Here is a 27,599-nt window from a genome sequence, read left to right as displayed (position 1 = left end):
TTTTTATTTGCCTTTTCTATCATGTTTTTTTTTCTCTCCGAGTAGAAGTGTTCTACTCGATTGTGTTAAATCCAAAACTAAAGCACTACAAATTATTTCTTCCTGCCGTTCTTTTGGATCCTTTTAAAAGGTGGTTGAGTTTTGATGTGACAATTTCTAAATTCTTGGAGGCAAAAAATGTCTCAACATTTAACACGATATTTAAAATAGTTTTAGCACAAGGAATCGGTCTCTTTTCAAAATTTACTGAGAATAAATCACTGCATTGCATTGCCGAATTACTTCCATAAAACAATGTAATCAATTGAACCTTTTCGGGAGAGGCATAAACAGTCATAATAATAAATATTTAAAAAAAATAAAATAGTTCTTTAAGACTCGACATTGCAGTATGCAATCACACAACAAAATGAGGTCTATTGATTTGTGCCGATTGTGCCGTTCCGAAAATAGCAAATCAGACGATCGGAATACGCCGCGCCGCTTATTAACCAAAAAGTAAGCGAGAAGCGGTCTTGCCATTTATAATGCCTATGTGTAGTCTTCTATTCGCCAACCTGTATATTAAATTTAACAATATAGAATAGGATGGTAGAAGAATATGTTTTGCGGTAGAGCCAAATTAGCTAAAAATGAGCCGAATGGCTCTATTTGGTGCTGATTTCTTCTGCTTAATGCTTTACAGACCATTCCGACTAACAAATCCTTTTATTATTTAACATTTTATGCTGGCTTTCTTCTTTAAAATTAAATTAAACATAATGTTTAGAAAGAATTTGGAATACATGTTAAATATCTAATTGTTACGTCACTACTTTTTTGCCATTTTTTAGTAGATGTGTAGTTTTTTAATTTTCTCTTTTTGTAATTAAGAGATATTCAATTAAATTATTATGACAGAATCAGCCAAGTTCTTGTCCTAGATCTCGAGCTATTCTTTTATCATTGATAATTTTAAGTTTCTTTTACTAACTCTCCAACTTATAAGCTCGCAAAATGGCTCAACAAAAAACTTATGGAAACCATTAATTGTAATTTTGTACATACAGTAAAAAATAATGTCAGTCTGGTTGATAAATTAAAAAATGTAGATATCCCCAATAACTCTTTTCTGATTTCTCTAGATGTTACAAATTTATTCACCAATATTCCGTTAGTAGAAGCTATTGACTTAATTAAAAATAAATTATTCAGTTCATCCCTAACAAACATTGAAGCTCAACATATGTTAAACCTTTTAGAAATATGTCTAAAACAAAACTTTTTTAATTTCAATAGAGAGACATATGTGCAAGAAGATGGGCTAGCGATGGGCTCTCCATTGTCTCCTCTTCTTGCAGACATATTTATGGATAATTTTGAGAAAAACCACATTTTAAATAATAATCCCTACAGTCATAATATCGCTTACTACTATCGGTATGTCGACGATTGTCTTTTATTGTGGAATGGAAATCGAAAAGATCTTGATAGTTTTTTGTCAAACATAAACAACATACACAATAATATTAAATTTACACTAGAAATTCAAGCTAATAATAAAGTTAATTTCTTAGACCTAACTATAACCAACCTTAACAATAGGCATGATTTTGAGATTTATAGGAAACCGAGCCATACTGGGGTAATAATACATAACGAATCTTTCCACCCCACTAGTCATAAAATTGCTGCATTAAACAGTTACGTAAATAGAGCCATAGATATCCCAGTGACATGGGAACATAGAGAAAAGGAGTTTAATATTATTAAGCAAATTGCCACAAAACATGGTTTTTCCTCAACAATTATCAATAAAATTAAAAATAAAAAACTATTACGTAACTCAACTCATAATGTATATTTAAACACGCTTCAGAATGATGACCGGGATCAAAACCCTATAAAATTCGTTACTCTTACATTTAATGGCCCTGTTTCCTATAAAATACAAAAACTTTTAACTTCACACAATATCAAAGTTGCTTTTAAATCTCAGAAGACATTGGGTAATCTCTTTTTAAATAATACAGATAAAGATAATATTTTAGCGTGCAAGGGTGTATATAAACTTTCCTGTGAGTGTGGACATTATTACATCGGAAGAACAAAACGAAATTTTAAGAGCAGATTTGCAGAGCATAATAGATGTATCAGACAACACAATTCGGAATCTCTTTTTGCTAAACATATAATTGAAACTGGACATTGTACACATTTTAATAGTAATTTTAAAATAATTCATCGTTTACAGGATAATCGCCTTTTGAACAACTTAGAGTACTTAGAAATTCAAAGATCACTTAAGAAAGACCATCAGAATTCCTTAGATATACAAGTTCACATGAGAGAAAATAACCTAATTAAAACTTTATTTGACTAATAATTATTTATAAACGATCTACAGCCGTAGAGCTATCTATCGCGCGTCTAGGCAATTTATATCTATGAGATATATAGTACTGTAAGTAACCTATATACACGAATTGATGATTGGTTTGTAAATAGATAGATGTCGTTAATGATATTGTTTGTTTGAATAAATTAATGTGGCGTCCGTTTTTTTATGATTTTAACATTGAAAATTATATACACCTACATACACGTATAGTACAGTGTTGATCTTGGGTTTTTTATTTGTTTATATTAATGTGGACGTAATTTTTTTTAAAGTTTTTATTATATTTGTGTTGTCCACGTACACTAATATAAATGTCCATTGTGTTTCTATGTGTTTTAATTTTATGATGTTGATAAATCTCGTTTTATAATTGTAAGTACCCAACATAATTTGTATCGCCAGAAAAACGTTGTATTTTCTATTATATTTTAAAGTTGTAATGTCTTCTTTTTACTTTAGTCCTTGGCCTGATGATGTGACATGTGGAAGTCACGAAACTGGTAGCCAATAGATAGGAATTTTCTGGATAATTAAGACTTTTTTTGACCCCTTCTTGTGCCCTAAAGAACTTCCAGAATATGGACAGGATTCTCCTTAATATAATTTTAAGTTGTATGATCTCTGCTCAAATTTATTGGGCACTAAATATAATTTTTTTATATTTACGGGTATTCTTTTTATTGGTCTTACATGTTAAATAATAAAAGAAATCTGCATTCAAAAATCTGGAGCAAAGTTAGCATCATTCTGCGTAACGCCTCTTAACTTTTTTAAGTACTTTTTACCTCTTTTTCTGTGAATATATTTACCTGAAGTCAATGATTCCTTGATTTTTCTTTTTCATCAATTTCTTACTAAGATTAGGAACTGAAGTTCATAATCACATTGATTTTTAACTTAGTTTCTCTCTTTTTCTTCCTGGTTTTTGTGCCACTCTCCTATTTAGCTTTACTTCACCATTCTGAAATTTTTCCATTTGTTCCTTTTGTCCCTTTAAGTAACGTTTAAGGGTTTTAAAGGCTTTTGCTGCATTGACGCCACTGTGTATGTTCTCATATTTCGCTCTAATATCTTTATATCCTTATAAAAAACTGACTTCTTGAACAAATTGTATGCTAGGATTGGCAGGTTTAGCTTGACATGTTGTCGTGAAATATATCACGGATGGTGAGTGGTGAAGTTCAGATGATTAAAGAAGATGGAAGACGTTACTTTCTGTATACATAGGTCAAGGAATCCTTAGAATACCCTTCCTAATAAAGAAAGGGTGAAAGGAATCTTTTGGCATAGCTCCGCAAACACATCTTAAATCTCGCTTTTGTAGGACAAACAACGGAGCAGGTAAACTCAGGTGAGATTCAATCAGAGAATAAAGTTGACCTGTTAACTCTCAGGCCAATTTCTGGGGTAGTCACTTTGGCTGCAAAACATCTCGAAGATATTTTTCTACCAAGGTCAACCATATGCTCCTTGAATTTGATGAAGATCACCATCGATGATAAACCCCAAAAAGCGGGCGTAATTCACGCGAAATGGACAAACAGAGACATCGTCAAGCAAGCATTTAAAAGATATCAATTTAGTTGAAGAAAACCGCCTATTTTTAAATTATAGGCGTAGTATTTTTTATTCGCTTGGATTTGGGATTCAGCATGTCGCGTCGTCTGAAAAATCTTTTTAATTTTTTTTATTGCATAACGACAGCCCTATTCATGCGTCGAGGGTTGTTTGTGTTATTTGTGAGAGCGTTGCTTTTCGAAGAGGTTTCGGTCGCGTGGTGAGGGAACGACAGAAGGTAAACCCCGCCATCGAGGGTACTACTTTAAAAAATTTATTAATTTAATTTGTGTTGAAGTGAAAATTAATATTTAAAGTGATCGACTGAGATAATTTATTTACTGAATTTTTAGGTATATTTTCGAAAATAGTTTTTTCTTTTTAAATTGTTTGTGTGTTTCAAAAGTAAGCTAGAGCCTTGTTGAATCTAACTAAGATTTCGATCCTGACTGGGTGAATATTCAGACGTAAATCATACCACAGATAAATAAATATATGTTTCGCGAATTTGCCGTCTATCTGTGATAATACCTAAAATATTGACTCAACTATTTAACTCATAGCTGGGTAGCCTCCCATATGGGACCTCAGTACCTTCTAGTGATGGCTGGATAACTAACCCAACTCTCTTCAGTTTTAAATGAATAGTATGTATGAGGAATTAGAAAGGAACAGTAAATAAATAATCTTTATTTTTTTTGTAACCGAAGGAAGAACTTATTACTCAGCATGATTCGATTTTTAGGTAATTAAGATCGAGGGTTTCTCTGTCGTGCTCTTTCCTCTCGTGAATTCCAGGCTGAGTACGGCATTTTTTTTTTCATAAATAAACTAAGTAGGTGTATTATCAAGACTGCATTTTCTTTAATACCATCCTAATAATTCAAATTTCCCTAATTTTGTCTTGTCAAGCGCATCCGAGGTAAGTAAAAGAGAGAGTGATTCTGTTACAAAACACAACCTGGGTTTGTTATACTACATAGTCTTTCGGTGATTTCGTCTTTCGATGAATTCAGATCAGTGATTTACAGAATGCAGTTCTGCGGCCATAATTGCTCGCAGTAATTCAATGCTAAGAGCGTGCCAAAAAAGAGTGGTATCGTCTGTAATCAAGCAAATCTGCACTAAGATGGGTAGATTATAAATAAAAAGCAAAAACCGCTCCAGTACCTGCACAAAACCCTGTGATGCACCCTAGGTTACTGACTAATATTCAGAATGTTAAGAGTCAATGAACACACTCTGCCGACGTCCTTCTAAGAAAGATAAAAACCTGAAAAGTGCCTTTCCCCTAAGCCTATACTAGTATCTTTCGTAGTAAAATCTTATAACAAAGACAGTCGAAGGCTTTTGGTAGGTCGCAAAAACTGCAGCGGAGACCCCACTACTATTTATCTCAGAATAAATCCTATGAAGAAAATGATATCATTAGTCATCACTGCTGCTTTTGTTCTTCTGGAAGCCAAATTGAGACAGTCTTAGGATACAGTTAGCATTTAAAAAAAAATTAGAGGGTTCTTTACCAACTTCTCAATTATTTTGGCAAGAGTAGACAAAAGAGATATTGGTCTAAAAATTAAAGCATTAGCAGTACTCCTTTACGTACAAGAGGCAATACAATTCAAATATAATAAAAAATATACCAACAAACCAGTAGACCAGATATTTCAGTACCAAATTATATAGTCGGCCTTAAAATGTGATATCTACGTTTTTATCCTTGTAATATATACTGTTTTAATTTTACGTGAGAACTACGACGTCGAGCCTTGAAGATGGATTAAATATAATCCGTAACGTTGACTAGAAATAAATAGTTTTCTTTAACAAATTACCAATTTACCCACAAAACACAACTTCTAATTTTTATGTTAGAAAGGAAATTAGAAATTTGTATGTTACCTAAATAGAATTGAGGTTTTATTGTTCTCTTAAATCTTGCATATATTGGCAATAAGGTACTATAGTGGTATAAGTGTTACAAGTGTTATGTTTACTATTTGTTTGTACTGTAAGCAAAGTTATCAAGTCCATTGTAAGCTTTAAGTTTATAGTGCCTTTATTATAGTTAGTTATTTGTAATTTTTAGTCTGCAATGCTTTGCATAAGTTATTTCTTATTTTGACATTGATTGATTAACCTTCTTAAAGTAACGAAGTAATATAATAAATTACTACAACGCTTAAGTCCAAACATCAATTGCCGAGATGCCTGCGGCGAAATATTTTACCTAAAGTATCTGGAATTACCTACAGCCTTAAGAAATGCATCCTAAACAAGAATCCGGTGTGTTGTGTCTCAGACAAATCGCAATCGCTTTTGTTAACAAAACGCCTCAAGATTTGTTATCTGAAGCAAATGCACTTGGCTTAGACATATCGGATTTTAAATCTAATGGAAATCGTTTCGCCACCTCCTTGAGGTCCATCAGCGATAAAATGGATAACTTTAATCATCAGTTCGAGATCTTTAAAAGTCTACGAAAATATGTTGATGAAGTTAAATTAAGTTTCGTTAAAAATGAGTGTTCTCATTTAAAGCTGAAACTAGTTAAATAAATTGCGTGGAGCATCTAAATTTCCTCTGACTTTATTGAAATTCGGATAGATCGATTTTTTTAATTATATAGGACACAAATATTGTCCTAAAATTTTTAATAACAAAAAACCACAATGATCTTTTGTCGGTCTATAATGTTCAACAAGAGTAAGATATTTTTGTAAAAATATTTCGTACAAGGATAAGAGATTTGTGCTTTTATTTAGACAAGCTTAAGTTCAGTTGTATTAGGTTTTTTAGTTTAATGGTACACTTTTATTTCAATTGATATACTTACGACATATTACTATTATTATCTTATGCCTTGTGCACTGATTTTTCTAAAGCGTTTGAAAAAGTTCACCACTTTTAATTAGAATACTTGGAAATTGGTCTCCTTTTTTGATTCCTTAAAATTTTTATTAACTATCGGTTAACTCCTGCAAACTAAAAATAAAATACAATTTAAAAAGAAGTTTTTGCTAGCTTATCTTCAAGCTCTGAATAAAGAAATTAATTTATTCGAATGACTTTTATTAGTAAATTTCAATAAGAAATAAATTTATTTATTTAATTTTATTTCTCTTAACTGTCATACAAATACAATATTTTATATTGTATTGGCGCACGCGTCATTTTCAAAAATTTTCTTGGACAGCTGCCTTAAAACTTATTAAATAAAACGTCTACAATGCAACTACGTAACAATACTTAATAATAACATTGCAGTCCACCAAAAACTTAACGGTGCCATAATAAGCCTTCCTGACCAATAAGCTGTTAACAGTCTGCGGTGTGACACGGATTCCATATCAATAGCACGAATGTCTAGCTCATAGATTTCCCGATTTGTGAAATAGTGAATCACGTTTATTATTGCTATATATACCGGGTGGTGCGTCGCCGAGCGGAACATAGGATCAAATCAAATCAAATGCTTTATTGTCAGAAAATTTACATTTTATCGACAAAGCTAAAGGAAAAAAAATACAAATATAAACAAATAAACATAAAAAAAATACTCAGACAAAATACACGCAAAGTAAATAGGTACATAACAAAACAAAAATACTGCATAAATTATCAAATTATACAATTTGGTCGAAATACATAAATAAAATAATGTTTATATACAAATATACACACAATTAAATGTATAAAATTGTCAAAAACCTTAGTCTCAAAAAAAAACATACAATGAAATAAAACATACAATAAAAAGCAGGCAAACATTTTGAAAATAAATAGGTAGCTAATATTAAAAAAGTCTTCTAGTGTATATAGGACTTTTTGCAGTAGTAAAGATTTTAGGGCATTGCGAAAACAACTAAAAGTATTCATCGATTTTATTACGGAAGGCAGATAGTTGTGCATTTTTATTGCTGCATAAAGTATAGAGTTCTTTATTAATTCCGACCGTGGAATTGGCAGATAAAGATTATGATCAACGTTCCTTAGTGAATAGCTGTGGGATGGTCTTTCTGGAATCTGCGACACATGTTTGCGGATAAGGCAGAAAGATTCAAATATAAATAACGAGGGAAGAGTAAGGATCTTATATTTTATAAAATTTACTTGGCAGTGAGCTCTACTATCAAGTCCTAATAAGTAGCGAAGCGCTCTCTTTTGAAGTTTAAATATACGCTCAAATTGGGTCTTGCAGCATGTACCCCAGAATGGAAGGGCGTAACGAAGATGTGACTCAAAAAGAGCATAATAAACTGTTTTGGCCGTGAAAAAGCCTAATTCTCTTGAGATTGATCTTATGGCAAAACATGCCGAGCTTAGTTTTTTAGATAACGTATCTATGTGCAAATCCCATTTCAAAGAGCCGTCCACAACAAGACCCAAGAACTTGACAGACCCAACAACTTCCAAACTGGTACTGTTTAGAATAAATGGAGGAATGGTCGTTTTATATGATAAGACTTTAGTTTTTGAGAGATTTAGGCATAAAAGATTGGAATCGCAAAAATGACAAAAACCTTTTTTTAGCCAGGAAAAGCCATGTAAATTTTAAGGGGGTCAATTATTGGCTTCACTGTACACTTTATAGAAAAAATGTAAGATAACTTTTTGAAGAGACCAATCTGGCAAACCCTTGTGCAAAGTTTCAAAAAATTTTAATAAGCGAATCTTGAATTATTCACTTAAATGTAATTGCAAAATTACCAAATTTTCGGTTCAGGTAAAACCAAACGCGCACCAGTAAAATGAATATTGTCAGTGACGTGAGGAAAAGTGTCAATAAATCAATGACAGTTGATATTTGAAAACAAGTATGAATTATTCAGTCGACGAAAAAATAGCCATAATTAAGTGGCATTATGCGGGAAACAGCTTTAGAGCAGTATCTGAAATGTTTTCAGTTTCTTTCCCCACCAAGCCAACACCACCGAAATAAAGAAGAAAATCTTTATTTCGGTGGTGTTGACCAAGCCCATTCTGTCCATTTCAGTAAGGTAATAAACATCATACAACGGTATTGCGCATTTTAAAAAAATACAAATATTATTTGTATAAATTCGAAAAACATCAAGACCTGCAGGAAGGAGATGAAGTGCAAAGATTGGCATTTTGTTTTGAAATGATGGAAAGAGCAAATAATGATAGGAATTTTTTAAGAAATATTTGTTTTACCGATGAATGTACATTTACCCTCGACATTGAACTAAATGTTCAGAATTGCCGGTATTGGAGCCAAGAAAATGAACATCGCTTTGTTCATACTCGGACACAATATCCCCAAAAAACAAATGTATTCGTGGGAATTATCGGACCGTATGGTTAGAGAGTGCTTGGAAAATGCTTTTAACGGCAATAGGTATTATTGGTCCACAGTACCGAATACTTTGGCCAGCCAGGTCACCTGATCTTTGACCGAATGACTTCTTTTTGTAGGGTCATTTATAAAAGTGGAGAATTTGAGATCTAAACCAGTTACAAAACGCTTTCGTTAGAATGTAATAAAATTTTCCAATATCAACTTAGTAACGTTAGACATTTTATGATCGGTTAGGATATTGTTTAGCTGTTAATGGAGCGTTGTTTGAACATTTGATTAATTGATGTTTTTATGTAATTCTCTATTATTTTTAAAAAAGTTATTGTATTTTATTTTATTTTTCCACACTTTTCTAGTAAAATATTAAGAGATCTGTTCTCTCTTTATTCGGATCTATTTTCGATCTTCTGAGTTAAACATTTATAATTATTTATTGCAATGTCTTTGGACTCGAATTTACTAACAATAGGTTTAATGGTTGAAATGGACCAGATAGGCTTAATGGGAAAATAAATTGAAAATATTTCAGATACTGCTATTGGTTTAATTCAATTCTAAGTATAATAAAATTATTTTTTTAATAATCGATAATAATAATTATTATTGGTTTAACTTTATCGTTATATTAAATAAAAGTTTAGATAAAAAAGTAATGTAAACGTGTCTTACTTTGAATGTATGGTTGTGAAATTGCTAAATCGAAAAAAAAAACATTTCTTGTATTCGGCGGTACGTCAGATTTGACAAACCCTTATAACAAATTGTTTGCTGGTGGCTGGTGTCTGGTTTTACCTGAACCGAAAATTTGGTAATTTTGCAATTACATTTAATTATTGCCAAATAGATAGATCCCAACCTATTTTGCAGTTTGGACTGGACTATTCCAAAAGACGAAAAATATCTTTTAATTACTCACATAAATAAAAAAAATTCTATTTTTCTGAAGGTCATTTATCTTCAATGCTTAGAGATTTACTAACATATATTTTGGAAATGGTTTCGATTTATTTATCAATACCATGACAAAATGCAAAACTTCTAAGTGTATCTCATTCATGGTGTAATGAACTGGTAAACTTCTTCTTTTTGCATATTATTTAATCTCTTCCCAAGAAACCTATGGTCCAACATGTTTGCTGCATAGCGAGCCTCACCCATGGCCATACTTCTACGCCTACCAACCTGTTTTTGACATGCTGGCCCTTTAATGCAATTTCCAAAGAATTCCATATTTCGACAGCAATGGAAATTATGATATATATTTATAAAAATATATATTTTAACACATTTCATCTTGCTTCTTGGGGTATCACAAGTTTTTTTCCTCTGGCATCTTTGTAAAGAGCAGCTGGAATATGTTTGTTTCTGAAGCATTTTATTACTCTTATGATGGATTGGGTAACTGCTGGAAGATATCTTTTCTTCTTCTTCTTCTTGACATCTTTTGCCAATAAATTAAGAAAATGCGCCGAACAGCCATACTGAAGGATATTGATTTCACTCATAATATTACTGCGCATTTTTTGTACATTTGCAGCGTTTACCGTCACAAATCTTTTAAATTTTACTTGAAAATCTTTTTCTGCAAGATCTATTTCTGCAGATTTTCAGCGGTGTGTGAACCTGTATCTACAGTATAATAGTTGATAAACATCAATTCCCCATTTGACATTTTTTTCATTATTGATTTGATAGGTGATATAAGGTTTAAAAAAAGGTGTTTTAAATATTTGGTTTTAAGAGGTATTTTTATATTCATATTTTTATTTGAAAAGTCGAAACTTTACTATTATTAGAATGATTACATTTGATTTTTATTTCTATACTATTTGCACGATAAATAATTTTAAAAGGGGATGTTGTTGATTGATTTAAGAACGCAAAATTTTGTGTGAATCTTTAGTACTTCATTTCAACCATTGTAATAGTGTATACCACTCATGCCTTAATAGTTTTGATCAATAATCAAGTGCAAAATTCATGTATCAAACTTATCTATGACCTAAATATAAAAACTAGAATTACACCGTATCTTCGAACATCTAATTGGCTAAATATGAATATTCGGCACAAACTTTGTATGAATTGTTTTGGTTTTAAAATTATAAAATATAAAACGCCATGTTATCTTTATGAAAAACTGCGATTTAGAAGGAATATCTATAGCTTAAATCTACGACAAAGAGATATTCTGACAGCACCCAAGTAACAATTTGCAGTCACCTAAGTTGATATTACTCTTATTTTCACTAGTTGCAATGTTGTTTTCAGTGCAAAATGTAGTTGGTTTTGCAACGACGTTTATTTTTGACCAAACTTCGACGTACTGCACCTGTATCGCAACTGTTGTAAAACTCTGCTGTTTTTACAACGTATTTTTTTACTATAGATGGTAGCAGTAGTAATTTACACTTAAAGCAATGACGTGTACAATTTTTGTAATCAAAAACCCAGTAAAAATAACGTTTCCTCATGTTTAGTGAATGGGTATTACATTATCTGATCGTCTATGTTGAGCATTTGTCGCTGTAGAGGGAGCTTCTTGACATGCTAAGAGTTTTAAGAAGAAGATGAAAAACAAAGGCAGAGGGAAATAAGAGGAAGAAAAAATATTCAATTCAACATAACCTACTTCTACCTAAATTTTTATTTTTATAATTAATTTTTTGCTTGGAATTATTGGGATTTATTATTTTCATTTTGCTTTAAAAAATGAAGAGATATGAAGCCTTTAAATACTCTGCAACTTACTACAGACGCAAAAAAAACTTGCCATGGAAGCAAAAATGCCTACAACTAGCTTACGTAAAGTTGATATGGATTATGTAGAATCAATAGAAGTGGCGGAAGATAGCGGTGGAAAGATTTCTATTAAATTTTACATATTTCAAGTTTAAAATACTGGGTTTACTTTTTGTAAATGGTTTCCTTCATGGTTCCTATATCCTAGTTTATAGCATTTCTTTACACAAGAGACTAACCAGTTTGAAAACAATGGTATATTTTATAAAGTTTTATTTTTTAGGATTTATATAGCAACAGCAGCAATGAGAACTTAGAATGTAATGTTAACATTACACTCTGAGCTTATATTTTTCAAAGAGCTTATGCATTTTTTGTAAAAGTAAAGTTTTTGTTTATTAAAGTTTGTAAAAAAACGTGCTGCATACGCGCAACAAACTGCAAACAATAATTGAAATATTAAAATTTTAGGTTAGGTCCATCCGTTCTTCCTCTTGCTTCAGGCTAACCAGGGACAATGACACCGGGTTTCTTATGTAACCAATAAAAAAAAAATTACTTATTTTTTTTTTTCGAAATCCGCTACAAATTCAGGGCGCGCATGTTATTTAGGGCTAAAATACAATACATACAATACAAAAAACAAGTTAGTAACATCAAAGGAGATAAGCCAGGATTGGGGTGGTATCTGGATAGGAAATAAATGTTCAGTTAATTCAAAAGAATTTTTTTATAGAAAAAGGATTGTTGAAGTTTAACGTAGAAGGTAAAATAGAAGATAACCAAGAAGAAAGTCTGGAAGCAGGAGAGTTCATGTAGGCAACTACTGGACGAACAGGGTAGTTAGCTTTATGTATTTTCGGTAGGCAGTAAAGGAGAGGAGTGGAGGGATTCATGGGAATGAGTTTTCTTTCGGAGATAGAAAAATAATCAAGAGTCAACTGGCTTTGTTTAAGAATAAACTTTAATAGCGAAATAGAAAATAACTTTTACCTTTATTGTTTTTAACTCTTTCATCTTTAACATTTGTATTAGTCAAAATTTAAAATCTTTTCTTTAACGCAACGCTAATATACAATAGTTCCTTATAGTACCTTCTTTTAATATGTAGAAATCTGTATCGTCTTAAGAATAAATTTTATATTTTGAATCGTAGATATCCTTATTGTACTATGTTTTTAATTTTAATTCTTTTATTTATTGTTGTTTTTTATTTCCGATAACGGGTAATTTTTGTTTTATTTGAACGTATATGTTTTTTGTAATGTTCTGGTAAGTTCTAAGTCTATATTGTTATAGTGTGAATATGCTCTTTTTTAAAACTGTCTTGAATTACCTGTATCTTATTTTAGTATCTGATGATCGCTGTTTACACAGCCGAAATGCATAATACATTACCAAGTGACCTATATGCATTTTTCTTGGAAATAAAGACTTCCCCTATTTGTAATCTTTATATCCGCATTCTCCTACAAAATATGGATTTCTATTCAACTTTCAATTTTTTATTGTTAAGTAGAATATGTGGTACCTGCCTGCTTATGGTTTTGAAAAGATTTGCTCCCTACTTCTGTATGGATGTATTAATATATATTAGTGTAGTCATCCAGTAGAAAAAGCGGTTAAAAGCAAGATTTATCAAGAAAACAATATTTTTAATTAGGTTAGGGCTAAAACAGTATTCAGCACTCTTGTGTGAAAGTAACTGAATGGCTGCAATTCTATACAGCCTATCGTACAACCAAGAAAATACTATGCTAAGTTATATAAATATTGTAATTGTAATTAATTTGTTTGGTGAAACAATAAATAAAAATAAATATATTTTATTCTAAGCGGAAGAATAATATCTTCAAAGCAAAAAAAAAAAATTATTAACATTCTTATTCCTATAACCGCTTTTAAGAAATTTGGAATGGCAACACCGCAAGCAAAAGCGGATGTCATCTTGCGAAATATTATCTTGTCAAATGGCTTTTTGTTTACATTCGGCATTTGTGAAGTTCTGCGTTTTTTCTTTAGTTTTTGTTGGAAAAAGGAAAAAGATCCCATTTGAGTGTTTTTATCAACTGTTACGATGGTAAAAATATGTGCCGTTTGGGCCACATCATGGGAAAAAGGCGATTCAAGACGATCTTATCACATGTAAATACCGATACTATCATAACATCATATCAAGGCAGAATCGTCAACATAAACGTAGAAAAAGGGAACATAGAAATAAATCTAAATAAAAACCTATTAAAAAATCTCTAATAATTTTAAGATGTTTAGTTTCCATGAAAATATTTTTTATTAGGCAGGTACAGTTACGTTAAAAACGCATACGAGTTTATAAACGATAATATTGCTTACAATGTAAAGCATTATCTATTATTAATAAATATTTATCATGCAAATATTTTTTGACGACGTCACTGGTGAAGATTCCTGGTGTCAGTGGAATCAAAAATGCGATTTAGCGGCGTGCATTTTCGCCGATCCTAATGGGTTCAGTAATGGAAAACGTATAGGCGAATTTGATTGGTTAAAAGCGATCACGTGATACTTTGTTTTGTTTTTGTTTTGTACTCACTTTGCCGTGCAGGTTATTAGTGTTATTAAAGCGGTTATTGGTTATTAGGTTAGAGTTAAAATTGAAATTGAAAAATTGAAAATCTACAGGATGAAATAATAAAAAATGGACGTAAATGAACATATATTGCTGAATTTACCATTAGTCTATACATATTTAGTAGTGCATACTAAAGGCAATATCTAAACTAATGAGGAAGTGATGAGAATAAAAGAAGTGAAGGATAAGTCTTCTGCTGAGGCAAGTAAACAAATACACTTTTTTAAAAATTAATATTGTTATTAAATATTTATTTATAATACTGTAAAGGCTCTGGTTCACTAGCAAATCAGTTCAGTAGCAAATAGTGCATTGGACTTAATTAAACACTTTTATTAATTTTTGAATTTTTAAAATATTATACTTTCAATAGGTTTGGCTTAAGAATTATGAGCAACACACGAAAACCAGCTGGAGAAAAGCTGCTACATATCCAAATTGTGGAAAAATTAATATTTACAAGGTTGATCTACGTTGCATTTATCTTACAGATAAAAGAGTCAAGGGAATAAGATCTACACGAAATACAGATTGTCCAGCAAAGCTTAATATTGTCATTAAAAGGTTTGTAATATTTTAAAGCAAAAATCTTAACTCCATAAAAGTATGGATGCTATGTTTTTACTATTTTTAGGTATATAGCTAAATCTAGAGCTAAAAATGTAGACCATCTTGTTGCTGAATGGCCAGCTATTGTAACATTTAAGGCTACGCATAATCATTGCATTATTAGTGCAGCAGTTTTAAAATATCGTGACATGTCAGATGAGACCAGGGCAAAACTTCAGAGCCTTTTTCGACAAGGTCATAACCCTTCATCGGCCTTGCATTGTTTAAAAACAGATTTGTTGCTGGAAAATCCAGAAAATTATTATGAAATGGCAGCAGATACTCATTATGTCCTGACAGTTTCTGTAGCACATAAATTGTTTGAAAAGGAGTTTTCAAAAGAGTATGGATGTTTTACAGGTAATTTTACTTAACATTTTGCTGTTACTTTAAAGTACAAAGTGGTAGATCCAAGGTTCATTTTAGAGGGGTACAACATATACATATATAAACATACAGGGTTGTACAAAAAGACATAAGGTTGTATCGTAATGAAAAAAATATTACCGTAAGGCTGCGAGAGCTACAACTAACTATATTAACTAAAACATAAACAAATAATCAAACTGAAAAACCTGGATCTACCTATGCAGTGGTGGGTTTTAACGATAAACCTATTTTATTTTAAGAAATTTGATGTTAGAAAATTTAAAAGCAAAATTGGATGAATACACTAAAACATATAATCAAGGAAGAGCAAAGCTTTACAAAACCAAAGATGATAATCACTATTTTGTAGTTTTGTGTACTCCAATTATGTCTCGAGCTCATCAAAACATAAGTCAAAGTCGAGAGTTGGTAATGGTCGATGCTTCTGGTGGAATGGACAAACAGATACATCGAATATATTTCTTTATAACGCCAACAGTGGCAGGTGGCTTGCCACATAACTGATACTAAAAAGGAGTAAATTTTTGATGAAGCATTACAGGAAATGAAAAATATATTACCGCCTGACTCATTTTATAAACAAAGATACCCTACAGTATTATTAACTGACAATGACATGAAAGAAAGAAATCCCTTAAAAAAAATTTTGCTGGTTCTGTGCTTTTGTTGGGCCAATTTCATTTTTTAAAACATGTTGGACTTGGTTATGTGACGTGCATTTTGCAATCTAATCGACAAGAGCTATATTTAATGATAAAAAACCTTGTTTATGCTTTAAATGTAGAAGAAGCTTTAAAGCACCATACAGTAATTCTCAACAGTAAAAAAGTCTTAAAAAAGTATCCTCTTATAACTATTGTCGGTCATCCATGGGCAGAATGGCAAATTTTTCTTTTTTTTTAGTTTTAACGTGAATAGGCTTAGACCATAGTTATGGTTTTATTAAAAAACGGGTTTTATTGCCTATACTTTATAAATCACTTATAGATATTTTAGGTTGTAAGCTCACTTATGGTTATTTTGTATTTTATTTATTTGTAATCTATGTCCCTCCTTGCACAACCGAGAGAGACTTTCAGACCTTGTTGACTTTAGACCTTTAAGTTCAAATAATCTACAGCAGTTTAACTTCAGAAAAGCAGACTTTCCACTCATGTATAATTTGTTGCTTGATGCAGACTGGTTGTCCGTCTTGCAGTCTTCTGACGTTGACATCGCTTGCAAGGAACTTTACAAAAGATTTGATTAAGCTTTTGCTGCTTCAGCACCTTTAAAACAACGAAGACGACGGCAATTTCCAGTATGGTTTTCAAAACAAATTATTTCTAATATCTTTAAGAAGGAAAAAGCATATCGTGATTATAGATCCTCTCCAACTGAATTGAATCTTTCCAGATACAACAGGCTTTGTCAGACAGTAAAATCTCAAGCCCGTGAGGCCTACAACTCATTTGTGCCCAAGCCGAGGAGAACATTGTCACTGATCCCTCATCGTTTTGGTCTTTTGTTAGAGCTAAGAAAGGTCACTCTTCACTTCTGTCTATCATAAAGATCCAATCAACCTCGCAGAAACCTATCCTCCTTCTAATTCCTCAGACCTCATTGACATTCTTCCATCAATTACCACTGAGGAAATTATTGCTGCTAGTCGGAGGCTAAAAAACAAGTTGACAGCCGGTCCAGATGGTGTTCCAAGTTTTGTGGCTAAAGACTGCATGTTGTCCTTTGTCAGCCTTTATGTCATATTTTTAACCTTATTTTGAAAACGGGCAAATTTCCAGGCGTCTGGAAATGTGCTAAAGTGATACCAATTCACAAAAAAGACGATATAAACAGAATCGACAACTACCGACCTATCTCCATACTTTGCAATTTTTCCAAAACTTTTGAAACTATTGTTTATAACAGAATTCTTCCCCAAGTTCAATCACTACACTCTATAGATCAGCACGGTTTTATTCCTAAAAGGTCGTGCATCACTAACCTCTGTAATGTGACTCATTTTTTTCTTCAGCCCTCGATAGAAAAAGTCAGGTTGATGTGGTGTATACTGATTTCAATAAGGCTTTCGATCAGATAAATCATAGCATTCTGCTGGAAAAATTGAACAAACAATTCAACTTCTCAGAAAGGCGAATTTCGTTGCTTTCGTCATACCTTATTGCCGTCTACAGTTTGTTGAGGTGGAAGGTTGCAGATATAATACCTTTGTTTCAACTTCTGGAGTACCACAGGGATCCAGTCTCGGCCCACTTCTTTTTATCTTTTATATTAATGATCTTATAGAATTGATTTCCTGCCTTAGACTAGCTTATGCTGATGATCTGAAAATAATCTGGTGTATCAATAGTATCTTGGACAGCTTGTTCTTACAGAGTAACTTGGACCTAATTAGGGGGTGATGCAGTCGAAATCAGTTATGTCTTAACATCTCGAAATGCTGTGTGATCTCCTTTCACCGAACCAAGGATCCTGTTTTGTTTAATTACAATATAGACAATCAAATCCTCTGTAGAAGTACTTCTATTAAAGATCTGGGGGTTGTATTCGACGATAGGCTCACATTTGTGCCATATATTGAACAGACAGTAACCTCCTCGTTGAAACTTCTGGGTTTTGTCATTCGAAATAGCCGACTCTTTAACAACTCAAACTCAATAAAACTATTGTACTTTTTCTTTATTAGTTCAAGACTAGAATACGATTCCTTGGTGTGGTGTCCTTTCTATGAATGCCTTGTTGGCTACATCGAGAGTGTTCAGAGAAGGGTTTTAAAGTTTCTTATGATTCGTGAGGATGGACTACATCCTGTTAGGGGACATGATCATGATCTGATGTTAGGTAGATTTAATCTGCCCATGGCCATCTCTGGTCATGAGGAGAACAATTCATTTTGTAACATTCTTATGGAAGTTGGTCAATAATCAAATAAATTCTCCTCCTCTGTTGAACGATATTCTATTTCATGTACCACGATTTGCTTCTAGAGCAAATATCACTTTTGCTTTAAATCGCGCCAGAACTAACATTAGGTTTCAGGATCCCGTATATCAAATGTGCAGAATTTTTAATTCTGCATTGTATGCTCCATAAAGGATCTAGTTTTGTCTCTGACAAACCAACAGTTACCATAATTCTTTTTCTCTTCCTTTTTTCCCTTGTTCGATGAATCCCTTTCTTTGTTCATTCTAATGTTAATTTACATCTCCTTTAATTTTGATATACATGATGTTACTATAGTAATTTAAGTTTTTCTTATTTTTCTTTCTTTTTGTTATTTAATTTATAGTAATTTAATACTTGTTTACATTTTCAAAACAATAATTGTAGATTTTCCTGTAACTGGGCTTTGCCTGTTGGAAATAAACTGCTAAATAAATAAATAAATAACAATCATGCCTTACCCTGTAATTATGTGGGCATCTTTTTTTATGTACGTTTAGACAATTCTCGATTTTCAACTATATTGGAGAAGCAAGATATTAAATATACGGACCTGGTTTATTAAATATACTGACCTTATTTTAGTATCCATCATATGGCCTGTTTTATATGCATTTTTTTATAAACTGGTAAAAATATCTGGTTATAAAAATGTGATAAACCATTTTTCCCTGTATCTATGATTTATTAATGTATGAGTAATGTTTTCACTATAATATTGCCATATTGAGTATTTATGATTCCAGAGAATAGCGACTAATAAAAAATTAAATTGTAGTTTTTAAATACGTTTATTATTCTTATATTCTTATATAAGTGCCATCTGCCCTTTTCATTTCTTTTATTTTTATATGTATTTGTATATTTTTCTATAAATCAATTACACATCTGACTTTTAATTGATTCGTGGATTTCTTTCTATTTTGATTATTTTTTTTGTTTTTTTCTCGTTAAAGAATAACTCGGCTTAAGCGCCATCTAACCAAAAATTTTGCTTAAAAGAAATGAGACAATTTGGAACACATAATTAAAAAACATATGATTCAACAAGAATGATTTAAACGGAATATTACTGACTAAATATATAAACTTGAACTATGCAAAGATATTTATCGTCCCAATTAATACGTATCAAAATAGCGTTAGTTCTTTTCAGAAAAATACGTCCTAGTGTGACTGGAATCTTAAATGTACATATTAAATGATAAAGGTTTTACTATTTTTTAATTGCCACTTTTACATTTATCTATTTAATTAAAATAATTTATTAAAGAGGAATATTCACGTGACGGAGCTTAGTTAGCGCAACGTATAGTATCTTTTTTAAAATAAAATGTACGATAGTTATTTATATAATACGATTGGATGAAGTGGTAAAACCCTTTTTATGAAAATATGATTAAAAATTCGTTGTTTCTGCAGAATAATAATAAAATTTATTATTAATATTATAGATATGGTTGGTCGTTGTCTGGAGAATGACAGAGAGTCTGTGCTTTATCTGGCCAACTGCTTTAGCTTCTATAACTTTTTTCAGGTAAATGGGGTTTTAAATACCAACGGGGTTGCCTTGGATCTTGTATTTAGTAGCTCAGATTTAATTAGTGTCGAACGTGCAATAGACAAGATTTTTGAGAATAGCTTGCACCATACAGCAATTAGTTTTGACCTTTGTTGTGCAGAAAATTCTGATGATATGATATATGAGGAATATTTTTATGATTTTGGAAAGGGAGATTACATAGCAATTAACGATTGTCTTGCTGGGATAGACTGGAATCAATTGTTTTTGGGAGAGACATCTATTGATGTCATAGTTTCAATTTTCTATAATATGATCTACTCCTCAATGGAAAGGTTTATTCGTCTAAAGAGGTACAAAAGTTCTTCTTTTCCATGTTGGTTTTCTTCAGAGCTTCGCAGTTTGATCATAAGAAAGAAACAAATTCACAAAAAGTTTAAAATTAGTGATCAACAGCAGGAATATGATGAATTTGTATTTTTGAGACATCAATGTGAGTACTTAAGAGAGTTGTGCTATCAACAATATATTAATAAGGTGGAAACGAAATCTCGCTGGCAATCCGAGGTACTTCTGGTCATATATTCGAAATAAAAGAACTGGTTTTAGCCTTCCCTCCAGAATGACATACAATAACAGGATTAGTATGAATATCTCGGATCCTGCGGATATGTTTGCAGAATACTTCTCATCCGTCTATTCGGATGAGCAAGTCAATGAAATACCATCTTTTGATTTTGATAAATCAATTTGTCTGAGCAATTTAACTCTGTCAACGCAGGATGTTTATGCGGTTATTACTTCCTCTAAGAATAAGCTCTGCGCTGGACCAGATGGGATTCCGACATTCTTCCTAAAGAAATGTGTTTGTGTTCTCACGAAACCAATACTATTCATTTTTAATAAATCTCTAGGTACTGGTCCTTATCCCACTCTCTGGAAGAGAAGTTTTCTAAAACCCATTTTTAAATCTGGCAGTAGAAATAAAATTTCCAATTATTGGGCTGTGTGTAACCAATCTGAGTTGCCAAAGCTGCTTGACTGCCTGGTCAGTCATAGGATTGCCTGGAGTTTTAAATCTTTATTTAATTCTGAGCAATTTGGATTTATAAAAGGCAGATCTACTGATGCTAATTTGGTGCTGTATGTCAACTACCTCTACCGCTGCTTGGAGAAGGGACTTCAGGTTGACTCAATATATACAGATTTTTCCAAGGCTTTTGATAGGGTTAACCTTGGGGTACTCTTGCAGAAGCTTAGGTCTTTAGGTATTGTGAGGCCTCTTCTTCAGTGGATCTCGGGATTCATCAGAGGTAGAACCCAGATTGTTAATCTTGGAGATACATGTTCCTCTGAAATTTTGATGCCATCTGGGGTGCCACAGGGCTCTCACTCAGGTCCTGTTTTGTTTTGCCTCTTTTTGATTGATTTAGTTTGGAAACTTGAAAATTGTCGTGTGCTAATGTTTGCTGATGATGTGAAGCTATTTAGGCTTATCACATCCCTTTCTGATGCTGTGCTCCTGCAAAAAGACCTTAATTTGTTTTTGATTGATGCCACTTGAATAGAATGTCCCTTAATATCAATAAGTGCCATAAGATTACTTTTTCTAAGCAAAGAAACCCTATTACTTTTCTTTATAAAATAAATAATGTAGCAATTGGTGTCAAAACAGAGGTTTCTGACTTAGGAATATTTATTGACTCCAGGTTGTCTTTTAAAAGTCACATCAATCAGGTGACTGGTAGGGCAATGACAATGCTGGATTTTATTCAACGGTCTACAACTGATTTGTCTTTGTTTACTTTTAGATTACTTTATTGCTCTCTTGTTAGGCTCATCTTGGAGTATGGCTCAATTGTGTGGTCCCCGTCATTTAACTACTACATTGAGCAGATGAAATGAAAAAACTTAAAATAAATTTTTAAGGGTGGCTGCTTTTAGATGTGGTTACAGGAGACAGGAGTATTACTATCAGTGGGTCAGGGATAATCTGAACTTACTTACATTAGAGTCACGAAGAACATTACTCGACTTATGTTTTATGCATAAGGTTTTAAATGCTACTATAGATTGTCCCGAGTTATTGTCTCTTTTTAAACTTAGGGTGCCTTCCAGATTGAATAGACAATCACAAATATTTTCAGTCCCATTCCACCATACCAATTATGGTATTAATGAGCCAATTACACAAATGGCTCGAAGTGCTAATGGTCTGTCAGGACAGATAAGCTTTTTTGACTTTTTTGACTTTTAGGATTACATCTTTTAAGGGGCAGTTAAAGAATATTATTTCATAGGGGCTTTAATTAATTAACTCATCTACACCTTTCATTGATTTATAGATAGTTTTGTATCTGAATCTATATATTTGTATGGGTATGCTATGTAACACTTTTGTAAATGGATTCCGTAAATAAATAAATAAATAGATCATACACCAAATGGTATTACAATCCCATTAAGATTGGGGGAACCTCAATATATTCCAGATATCTAACATAGGAGATGCAATTCCAGACAAATCAAGCTATGTGGGAACTCTCTTTTTCTCAAGGGCCCCTCAATTTAATAATTATAGATTAATTCGCTCAGGAGTGCGAATGAATCTAGAGTTTTCGATGATCTTTCCGACGATGCGTGACGTTGATAGCAGTAGGTACTGACTTTTGAATTAATTTGTGAATGTTTTCATTGCTTAATATTCTAGAAAGTCAGATTTCTCAGAACTATTCCTGTGGTTAAGATAATGATTGGACCAGTCTGCACTTCTCGTATTTCTCATTCTTTTCGAATCTTGTGTTCTAGATTTTTCCATTTATCGATCTTTTTTATAACACTTTTAATTTGTTGTCGTTCGGGATAGCAGCATCCATGAGAGTTACTTTCTTAGAAACTTTATCTTTTAGAATGAAGTCAGGTCTATTATTACTAACTTGCTGATCTGTAAGTAGACTCTGTTCTAGTAGGTTCCAGTAAAATGTGTACTCGTCCTTTTCCATGCCAGGGCATGCTCGTAATATGGTAAATTATCTACTAGCAAAAGAAGTTTTCCTGCTAGCTCTTGATAGAGTATTCTCACTAATATATTGTGTCGCTCTCTATCCTCCTCTAATATGCTGTATAGACTCCTATATTTCATTACATAATACGATTGGATGCTGACTATAGCCTGATATCTGCATTTATCAGGCTATCGTGCTATAGTACCTACGACAAATTTCAAATAGTTCCTCGCATAGGATGACTTGATCTTCTGTAGCCACTAAAAATCCTTTAGTTTCTGGAAAAAGCTACCCCGAGCTCAACCAGTAGTTCCACGCTGTTTCTGATATATCCTATATGTCGACATACTCCTATCGAAATTTATTAACGTACCTTTCATGTAGTAATTTTCCAATCCAACTTTCTATGTTATTCTTCTCGGTAAGGCGATAAAAGAAAGAAGTAAAAAAGGATTATTACAAGTTACAAATTTTCCGCTCTAGTTGTTTCCCGCTATGTGTCATTACTATTCCCTCGAAATATCGCGGTAATGAAGTTCGCTTAACATCTCTTCGAAGTGATATTTTTTAGCTTTTGTTGATAATATTTTGAGGTTTCTTTACAAGTTATCGATGGTATAATGTCGCGTGTGTAGCTCACCTCCAACTAAGTTAAAGGAAAGAAAAATCATTCCTCGCCAAAAAACTCTTTTCTTCGCATTATTTTTTGCCTTTAACCTATTTGATTTTAGATGCTAACAATTAAAGCAATTATTATTCTTGGCTAGCTCTCTAGTATTTTTTTAGTAGCAAATCTATACCTGGCTGATTTTAGTCGACTTAAGTAAATCCACTAATGGCGAGGCAAAACCACAATGGGCTTTGTATATTCGCAAAGAGGTATAATCCTCCTGAATTAAACCTCTGGGATTCTTTTTATTTGAATACTACTCTGAAATCTATCAAAGAGCAGGTTAATCGATGTCAGCCAAGTTATTATTATTATTTTCAATTATTCGCAGGTTTTGCTGGTGTTTACAGCAAGATACGGGTGCAATACCAAGCATTCTCGCCTATTCTTGACTCAATAATCTTCTGACTATTCGTGTTTAAAATCACGACTTTCTGGAAGGTATTACTATATAGGTCAATGATCTTAAAGCTTCTGTGCAGGTCTTTGGGTATGATTCCCGATGCTGATAATACAATGGGCAGAATCGTTACTTGTTCAAGCCGTCACAGTTTTTTCATTTCACCTACCAGATCGGTGTATCTCCTCTTCTTCTCTGCAATTGTGTTCAGCAAGTTATTGGTGTTTGGTATGACCACCTCTATAAGGACCGCCTCCTTCTTTCTTTCGTCTCGAATTATGATGTCCGGTTTGTTGTAGGAAATATTCCGGTTATAATTTCGTAGTAGATGGTATACTGTGTTTCAGTAACAGTTCTTGATGTATTACAGCAGCTACTTGATGGTGGCGGTATAGGTAGTCATTTTGACATAGTAGGCTGCATACTGCTGTAATGTGTTGGACTGTTTCTGGTTTCTCTCTGCACTTCCTGCATCTGCCATTTCGTATCTGGGAACCTTTGATGATTTGTTTTAAGTAGTTCCTAGTGTTTGCCTCCTGGATAGGTATCATGCAGCTCCTCCGTTTCTGGGAAGAGTTCTCAACCATACGTTTGACGCTATTTTGTCGAAAAGTGGTTGTACGAGGTCATAAGGGTGTCTTCCATTGAAGGTTTTCCTTCACTATTCCTGGTATATAGTCGGAGGCCTTTTGGTAATCGACATAGCAGCATGATAATTTCCTGGTTTTCTTTTTCACCTTACTTAAAATAATCGAGTCTATGATGAGCTGCTCCTCGCGCCTCTTGGTTCCCTTTCGACACCCTTTTTGCTTTTCAGTTATTACATTTTGTTCTTCGACATGCGCATTGAAGAGGCTTGTGATACAGGAAGGGGATGATTTTGTACATCGTTTGCAAGCACGAAATCGGTCGGTACTTGGATTCCTTGGGTAATAAGTAGATTTTCCTTCAGTGATAAATCTTAGTGTCATCTCTGGGTATTTAATTATTATTAATATTAAAATAGATACATATAAAATCTTAAATGACATCAAGAATAATAAAAATTAAGAGAGTATGCTTTCCAGCAATATTTATCAAAAGGAAGAACTTTCGGCTAATAGTGCAAACTGAAAGCGAGTTTAATGTCCGTTGTTTACCAAGTTTTGATGCCAGTCAGACTCCGAAAGACGTTGAGTAACGTTGAGTAGTAACCAATTAAACATAAATGAGATTTATCGATGTCAAGAAATATACATTATTACAGTAATTTTATCAGACTTCGAGAGCGAGCATGAAAAAGTTGCGATGAAATATTTATTGAAATAATTATAGAAAATAAATTTAATTTTATAGATTACAGATAGTTTTGTACAATAGATAATATTGAAATATAATATTTTTTTAAATTAGTAGGTTTTTCAAGTTTACAAACGTTTCTTTAATATACAATTTCAGACACTTTCAAATAGTACAAGATTTGTACTATCGTAATTTCTTAGCACAAAAGCCGATTAAAATTAATTTGAATAATAAGGTAAAAAGCATTATTGATTAGTGCATTAGTAATGTCTTTCGGAGAATCGGATATATGTCTTTCGGACGATTAAAAATGCTTAAGTTATCTTGGTAAAGTATATTTTAAAGTTAGAACTAAGGCCTAGTTTTAAAATGGATCTGATATGTTTAGTACGGTGTCTTTATCACCAAACCTTATTGGCTTCTAATTAATTTGCATAAAAAATGAATGAAAATCACGAAACTAAACAATTACGCTTAAATGAATTCTTCACTGTAATAGAATCATGTCTCCATTGCACATACATGCCTAGCAAATTTATTTTTTAGATAGCGAAAAACTATCTAAATGTTAATCATGTATTAAAATTCGATAAAAAGCTTTAAATGAATGATTTTCGATTTCCCTCTTGCCTTTGCCGCTGAAAGTGGGAAGTTCACGTATCGGCCATTTCTAGTTCAATTTGTTGGATTGGGTGATGGGCTGGACTGATAGTCATAAGTCAAAGAGAGAACTGTTTTTCTCAGAAGCAGTACGAGATTCACACAGTTAAACGCCTTACTTAAGTCAACAATCACAAATAGTATAATATGCAACAGTACTGACGCACTATGAGTTTGTTAGTACGTCGGTTTTGTAGCACAACACAGACAACTAAAAGCCGTCTTGGCTGATGAAGTTCATAATCAGCCTGATGAGGCCGAAAGGCGATGAAACGCGTTGCCGAAAAAGTTCTGCAGGATAGTCGAGAGTAAGATTCTTTTTAGACGATTTACACCGTACGTTTAATTTTTCTTTATTTTTTTTCTCAGTTGCCTAAGTATTCGCGTTTCTCATTTTAAATATCAAAAAAGTTTGAAATATATACAAATGTAAGCTAAAATAAAAAAGATAGAAAGTTTATTGATATTTTTTGTGGGAAAAGAAAATAAGCATAATAGTCGTATACAGGTTGGCAAATAGAATACTACACGTAGGCCTAATGGCAATACCACTTACCGCTTTCTTTCTCGTTGATAAGCTGCGCGGCGAATTCCGATCGTCTGATTTGCCATTTTCGGCACGGCACAATCAGCATATCTTATTTTGCTTTGTGATTCCATACACGTCCATTTTTTATGGAGGCAAAAAAATAAATACATTTTAAAAACAGACCGATTTCTTGTACTAAAACTATTTTAAATATCGTCTCAAATTTTGAGACATAACGTAGAAATAATTGTCACATCAAAGCTCAAGAACCTATTGAATATAACACTTCTTGTTTAACCCTAAGCACCTTGGTAACCTAATACCTGTGTGTGCTTCTATATTTAAAGATATATTTTCATTAGAATACTTACCTAAGATACAGCAAAAAAAATTATAAATATTCTATTTTATACATTCACAAGTGATAAAAAAGAAACATTTTTATATCTACACGAAATAATAATAAAATAAGCATAAGTAAATAAATAGATATTGTTTACAAAATAAAAATATTTATCATAAAACCATTTTTTCAAATTAATTTAATATGCATGATTGGAACTTTTTTATATTTATAAAGATATATTCTTTGGCCATTTCATTAATTTTTTGTTTGTTTTTTATTCTTTTAATTTCCCTTGGCAACAAATTGTAGAATTTGGGTCCCAACCAGTCTATAAATTTTAAATTTAAGCTACTCATGTTTAATGGAAGGAACAAGCAATTAAGAACAATATTTCTGGTGAGTTGTGAATAACTAGTAATTCTTTTAGATATATCAGAGGTATGAACAAATAAACACACATGCTGAATATACAGACCTTCTATATTAATTATATTTTCATTATATGTATAGAAGTTCAGTGTGATGCATTTTATTTTTAATTTTGTACTACATTCAAAGGCTGGAATGTACTTTTGTAGGTGCCGCCCCATGCTATGATGCAACATTTCTCTTAGTATGTAAAATTTTT

General features: G+C 32.3%; 1 protein-coding gene and 1 long non-coding RNA gene across 3 annotated transcripts in view; one reads left to right on the top strand and one right to left on the bottom strand.

The window, feature by feature from the left end:
* The window catches only part of LOC126735775 (adenosine receptor A2b-like), a 421,693-nt gene that overhangs the window by 318,868 nt on the left and 75,226 nt on the right, over positions 1 to 27,599 (bottom strand). The window lies entirely within an intron of this gene.
* LOC126735776 (uncharacterized) overlaps positions 14,994 to 27,599 on the top strand; it is a 99,357-nt gene continuing 86,751 nt past the window's right edge. For both annotated transcript variants that reach the window (XR_007660507.1, XR_007660506.1), the window contains exons 1-2: positions 14,994 to 15,180; positions 15,251 to 15,585. This is a non-coding gene — a long non-coding RNA (uncharacterized LOC126735776). The remainder of the gene's footprint in view (positions 15,181 to 15,250; positions 15,586 to 27,599) is intronic.

This window comes from Anthonomus grandis, chromosome 4 (genome assembly GCF_022605725.1).
Source record: "Anthonomus grandis grandis chromosome 4, icAntGran1.3, whole genome shotgun sequence".
Lineage (NCBI taxonomy): Eukaryota > Metazoa > Arthropoda > Insecta > Coleoptera > Curculionidae > Anthonomus > Anthonomus grandis.
The sequence above is the reverse complement of the archived record's forward strand: the minus strand, read 5'-3'. Positions and strand labels throughout refer to the sequence as shown.